Genomic DNA, 6,827 nt, shown 5'->3' with positions numbered 1-6,827 from the left:
CAACCGACATAGAAGGGAGAAACTTTTGTAGCCTCGACATCTACAAAACCCACCCAACCTTTTTTCATTTCACTTTTTATTTCACCCAATATCGTCAAAAATCAGTCGTACTTATATACGAAAATTTCAAAACTTCGACCTCGAATTTCATCGATTTCGGGGTCAAACCGTCCTCCGTCGCAGAAGGGAGAAATGACGACCACATCGAGATTTTCGAAACCACTGGGTTGATTTTGAAAATCTGCCGCTTCGAAGTTTGGTCCATCTCGATTTCCACGTCCATCGTCTTAATTTTCGCGCACACGATTCGATCCTTTCGCATAAAGATTGTAAGGAACTCTTAATTTCTATTAGTAATCGTAGATTGTTAAAATTGCATTTAGGATTTTATCGAAATTTTTTTGATGTATTTCCAAAATATAGAATTCTTTTGTTATTAAAAAATATTAACGCCAGAAATTGCATGTTTGATATGTTTAATTGTAATTTTTAACAAATTATACGTAGGTAGGGTATTTTAATGGGCTATTTCCATCAATTGGGTCTTGTGCACTACTCGAACCCCCGTTTTGATATAGAATTTGTATTTTTTCAGTATTATTGATAAAAAATATAAATTCTATAGTTGGAAAATGTGATTTAATATTCAATGAACTCATATTGAGTTCATGAATATCAGAAAATGGATATTTTATTAAAAATATTGAAAATTATAAAAATAAAAAAAAGGGAAAAAGGGTATGAAACAGTAAAATGTTAGAGTCACACCTAAGGGTGATGTCTGCATTTTATGTTGTTGTGTTGTGTGTAGGTTGGTGAACAGATATCCAGGGATAATATTCCTGGTTGCATGTTTATTTACTTTCTGTTAGCGCGAGGCGCTGTTTACGTTTTCGTTTTATTATTTATTTTATGCCGGGTGGCCACACTTGCATGGTAGGAAACTGGATATCCATTTTCAACTTTGTATTATTAATTTCTCTTTTATTTTTAAATGAAAATAATATATATATGTAGCAATTTTGTGAGCTGTTAAAGAGTTTGTGAATGTCTGAAGGGATAGTGCGTCATATCATCCGGAGTGGTGTATTATCCTGGAATGTACGGTAGGGACCACCAAACTCATACGTGGTATGGGACGTATATGAGAGTGGAATCACAACTGGAATCCAGGTTATTCCTCTCTATCTTTACTAGTGAACTTGTAATGTAAAAGTGGTCGTATACGAATAGTTTGTATATTTAGAAATCACATGTACGCCTGATAGGCATAGACGAAGATGATTAGTCAGTGATCACTAACAATCTATAGTAGTCGAACGTTCTGACACATCGAAAAGAGATCCATTGCTTACGGTCACGTTAAACGGCCAGTCTGAGCCGGATAAATGGTCAACCAGGTATGGTAAACAATGACTAGCCACAAAATCAAGAACTAAAAGTCAGAGAAGAATTGTAATATCATCCCGATTGGGAGCAATCCAGTCGTGAATCCAACTCTTTAATTCCAATACTCTACCATAGTGTATTATGTATCTGTTGCCTTACTTTGATATATAAAATGAAATGCATGTTCAGTGTTTTTATTTGATCAATTAGATTTGTATATAAAGAAAATGCTGTAGTGAGTACTGTTGATTGATGTAATGTCAGTTTTAAAATGTTTAGTTGCTCATCCCTGGCTATATGTACCAGTTAATCGTAGTTTCTTCTGTAAAATTTTATATATTTTAAAATGATTCAGTACATTTATTCGTTCATGTTAGGAAGGGTTATTAGTAGAAATTGTTTGTTTTCTTACTGGGTAACCATTGTTACTCACCCTTTCTGTCTCCATTTTTTTAGTTTCAGATCTGGAGCTTGGCAAAGCAGGTGTAGAATACGAGTGAGGATTATCTGGTAGGTCAGATAGACGACCAGAGTCCATTACCTAGTGAGTACTGAGGCTATACTCCCCTAGTGGTGTCAGTTCATCCAAGTAGTCTGATTGATTTTGTCCTGAACGTTAGGACTTTTGTTAAAGTGAGGAGTTTTGTATAATCTTGTATATTAATTCCTTCTTTCGCACTCTGATCTATTGTACAATATTAGATGTATATAAGCTTCCGTTAGTATTCTCTTTTATATGTATATATGCAGGATTGTATGTCGTTTATCAGGTGCAGGTTATACGCCATGGAATGCTAACATAAACAGAGGAGACCATGCTGAAATTTTGAGGTGCCACCTAGTATCTCGAGATCTGACATAGGAATTTGTGTTAGCGTTTGGCGGGGCACCACAGATGGTATGAGAGCACAGTATTAGATCCGTATGGGATACTGATCTAATGTGTTTTGAGGAGTTGACTGATACCATAGACATTAGCGATAATCATAGAGTGTCATTAGGAGTCTGATATTCGAGCTCATTAGTAGTTCCGTACTGGGATTGCGAGCTCTTCTGTGTTTAGAAATCCTTAGAGCTTAGCAAGCGTAGAATAAGACTATAGGTTCATTCTATTAATAATGAAAATGGTATTCATTACTAGATTCCTTATTATACTAGTAGTTAATGCTTCTATGAGAATGATGTTGGTGTGGATCGGTGAAGTGCATTGCTTCTAATAAAGTGAAGATTTCTAAACTTACAGGTTAGGAAAGATGCAAGGAAATATTGGTGCAATTGGACCCGTGACAAAGAGTCAAACTGGTGGGAAAGACCTATCTGGGTCGAGTAAACTCACCAAGTTAAAATAGTTGATAGAAGCAATCTCGGAGTTATCCCAAAGGCAGACTCGTATGGAAATGAGACAATCGGAGATGTTTGAGGCTCAAATGATTATTGTGGGTCAACTGACAAAGAGATTAGAGAGGATAGAAGAAAAGCTCGACCACCATCTTAAGGATAAATCCCAAAAGGATTTGAGGGTAAACATCCCAACACAGGGAGGACTGCGAGAAGAAGTAGGGATATTACAATCATCGCCTCAGAGCCTATTTGAAGAAAGACAGTTAGAATCTAATGAGAGGCAAACAATTACGAAACTAGCAAAGTCACGGGGAAAACAACCATGCATAAGAAGCGAGACTATAGAAATATCTGCTCAAGAGATGGAAGAGTTTTACAAGAAACAACAACATATAATATTAAATTAATCAAAAGAAAGAGTAGTGGCATGTTACGAATGTGGTAAGTTAGGACATAGAGGGGAGCAATGTTCCGGTCGACGTCAACCGATTAAAGATCCGTAGCTAAGAAAAATGTTAAATGGGCCAACTCAAGGAACAATAAGGCAACTGGATTTTAACAAGATTGATGAAAAACTTATGCCACCACAATCAGACTGAACTAGCGGTCGAAAGCGAGAAGGAATGGAATTATACATATCCCGGGGACATATTAGTTAATCCCAGACGTCTCTTCCTTCCAGATCAGATCCAGCCAAGAGACCGGTGTATTCAAGACCGAGTGCCTCTGAACCCGCATATCCGTAGTACCGAGCTCCTACTCCACTATCGAGTTATAGGGTTTCTTCATCACCGAGCCATAGAACAATTGAGACCCCAATGATGCCAACAGTGTCAAAGGTACCAACAAGGCAGGTTCAGAGCCTACAGACCCCAATCCACCAACTGTCCGCTTCACAGAGATCTACGAAGACAGGATCGTTGACATGCTACGCATGTGGTCAGGTGGGACATATTAGGAGAGTGTGCTCTCTATCACAGTCGCGAGCAAGGGTTGTGACCCAGGAGAAAGTACCTGTCTCTGACGAAATTTCGAAGGTACGATTTTTAATTATGATGTTAGAAAATTAAACTTCTATTCAATGTTGTTTCGTTTAGATCATATGCTTTTGATAAGATTATGCACATTTACGAAAGTTAGAAATTGTCGAGATAGGCCGAGTAATAAAACTGTCTACGCCACGAGAATACTATGATTGACAAAAGGTTGTTGAATACTAGGAGACAAAGAATGCTGACGAGATATGCATAGTAGAGTAGGGTAGAAAAGAACATTACATAGGGAAATATGTGTTGTGGGGATGAGTACATCTATAACATGCTAATAATATGGTGTTGGGCTTGTATGCATAAAGGCTAAAAATATTTGTTGGTAAGTGATGTTTAGGATGATACCTTGTGAAAAAAAAGAAGGAAATTTTTAAAAAGATTAAATAAGAACCTACAGAGTATAGGTGTGCAATCTAAAACTGAAATTTGGTGGGCGATTAAAATGAATGAGTATTTGGAGGTAAACTCGACGTGTGAATGATGAATTTCATTAGGAAATGTAAGGGGTGGATTTATGAATAATGGAACATGTTGGATTTGGCAAATGGATAAGCTAAAAATAATGTTAAAATGATTAGAATTATAATAGGGAAAAGTTAGATAGAAAATGTAGTTTTGAAAGCAAGGTAAGTCAATGTAAAATGTGAGAAGGAATGATTTTGTGACAAGGTTGCATTAATGATGACTTAATGGAATTGTGAGAAATAAATGAAGAATGTAAGATAGCAATATTACTTATGAACTGAAAGTCATAAGAGATAGTTGTTAGATTTGTAAAAGTTAATTGTGGTACCGTCAATATTGGATGGTAAGTGGAAATATGTATGATTTAGGCAAAATATAAAGTTACATGAATAAGGATTAATTGATATTACAATGATATTTAAATAGTAACTGGTCAATACTATAATTTTGGGAGTAGAGAAAGAAAGCGTGTGACTTGTAGCTTATGGGATCGTAAAGTAGTTGAACAGATTTTGACCAAGTTCACCAGATGTTCCATGTGTCCATATTGAAGAAGTATTTGTCAGGCCCTTCACACGTGGTTAGTTGCGAAACAATTTAATTGATGTAAGATTTACCCTCTTGATTAAAGTTTTAAATTATGAAAATTATGAGGAGATGTCACGGTAAGCAGAAATAGAATACTGTATTGAATATAAAGATATTGGTGTATTGGGAATAGAGATTTTAATGCAGTTTGTGAATCTAGTGTTAGTAGATATTTGTATTATAGTAGGGATATAATAAGTGTAAAGGTTGTATATTATTTTATTAAAGAGTATTAAATGGTGTGCAAATAGTAGTAATGTGTTTGCGGTAAGTCTATACAATGAGGAGTAATAATCAGAGTAAGTATGAGTAAAACATAATAGACGATGTAATTGGTGAGAGAAGTAAATATAAATAATAGTGAAGATTTGAAGGAATTGTTGTTGATAGATATTAGCAAGGAAGTGATATAAGGTGAATTGATTCTTATCTTAGGGTTATAAAAATAATGGATTGGTTGGAGTATGAGTTTGAATTAGAGTGATTAATTAATGAATGTGTTGGGTTGACGGAATATAGGAGACATAAGTCTACGAGTTATAAATGAGATTGACTTGGGACTAAGAATAGATGGTAATCGAAAATAGGTGTTGTTTATTATACATGTCGTCTTAGTGGAATCGCGACAAAGCTCGATAAGGTATGATTTCAATTTCGAGGACGAAATTTTTATTAAGGGCCGAATTTTCAATTCGTATCTCGAGGAAATATATAGTGGAATTTTAAGAAAATCTTGAAAGTGAGACTTAGGGATAAAAATTTAGGATGTTTCTGATCATTTTTAATAAAATCTAACCTCACCATTGGATTCAAAATGATTGAAAAACATATTTTAACCTGTAAGCACGCTCAAATGCGAGTTCGAACATAAAAAATGCAAAATCCTTGATACCGAGTCGGACCGGGCAAAAATAGTGACTTGTTATTAGAGAAAGAATTATTAATATTCGATCATACCATTGGGTTCGTAATAAAAAATTATTGAACATGGTCTATTTATTTGTCATTTTTGGAGATTAGGAAGTCGAATTATCGTCAAAAATGAAAACGACATCAATTTTAGAAGTCACCTCAGGCTAAAAATGTAAATTTTTGTTAGAGATAGAATTTGTAGAAATTGACTATACCATTAGATCTAGAACGAAAAATTAGGTGAAATAGAAAATTCATTTGTCAGTTTTGGAGTCCAGACGGTCAAATTATCATCGATCGAAATAATAGGCGAAATACTGATTTCATCCCAAATTTTATATAAATAAATTTTTTTTTTTTAGTTTTTTTCTCTCATCTTCCACAACTCGTCCAAACAGCCGCGACATATATAAACGAAAAATTTGTTTTTTCTTCTTCGATCTTCCACCTCTGATCTCTCGTAAACGGTTCACCGTCGACGACCGACACAGAAGGGAGAAACGTTTGCAGCCTCGACATCTACAAAATCCATCCAACCTTTTTTCGTTTCACTTTCTACTTCACCCGATATCGTCAAAAATCAGCCGTATTTACATACGGAAATTTCACAACTTCGACTTCGAATTTTATCGATTTCGGGGTCAAACCGTCCTCCATCGCAGAAGGGAGAAATGACGACCACATCGAGATCTTCGAAACCACCCGGTCGGTTTCGAAAATCAGCCACTTCGAAGTTTTGTCCATCTCGATTTCCACGTCGATTGTCTCGATTTCTGCGCACACGCTTTGATCCTTTCGCATAAAGATTGTAAGGAACTCTTAATTTCTATTAGTAATCGTAGATTGTTAAAATTGCATTTAGGATTTTATCGAAATTTTTTTGATGTATTTCCAAAATATAGAATTCTTTTGTTATTTAAAAATTCACGCCAGAAATTACATGTTTGATATGTTTAATTGTAATTTTTAACAAATTATACGTGGGTAGGGTATTTTAACGGGTTATTTCCATCAATTGGGTCTTGTGCACTACTCGGACCCCCGTTTTGATATAGAATTTGTATTTTTTCAGTATTATTGATT

This window comes from Akebia trifoliata, chromosome 16 (genome assembly GCF_017979445.1).
Source record: "Akebia trifoliata isolate Shusen 1 chromosome 16, ASM1797944v1, whole genome shotgun sequence".
In the NCBI taxonomy this organism is placed as follows: Eukaryota; Viridiplantae; Streptophyta; class Magnoliopsida; order Ranunculales; family Lardizabalaceae; genus Akebia; species Akebia trifoliata.
The sequence above is the reverse complement of the archived record's forward strand: the minus strand, read 5'-3'. Positions refer to the sequence as shown.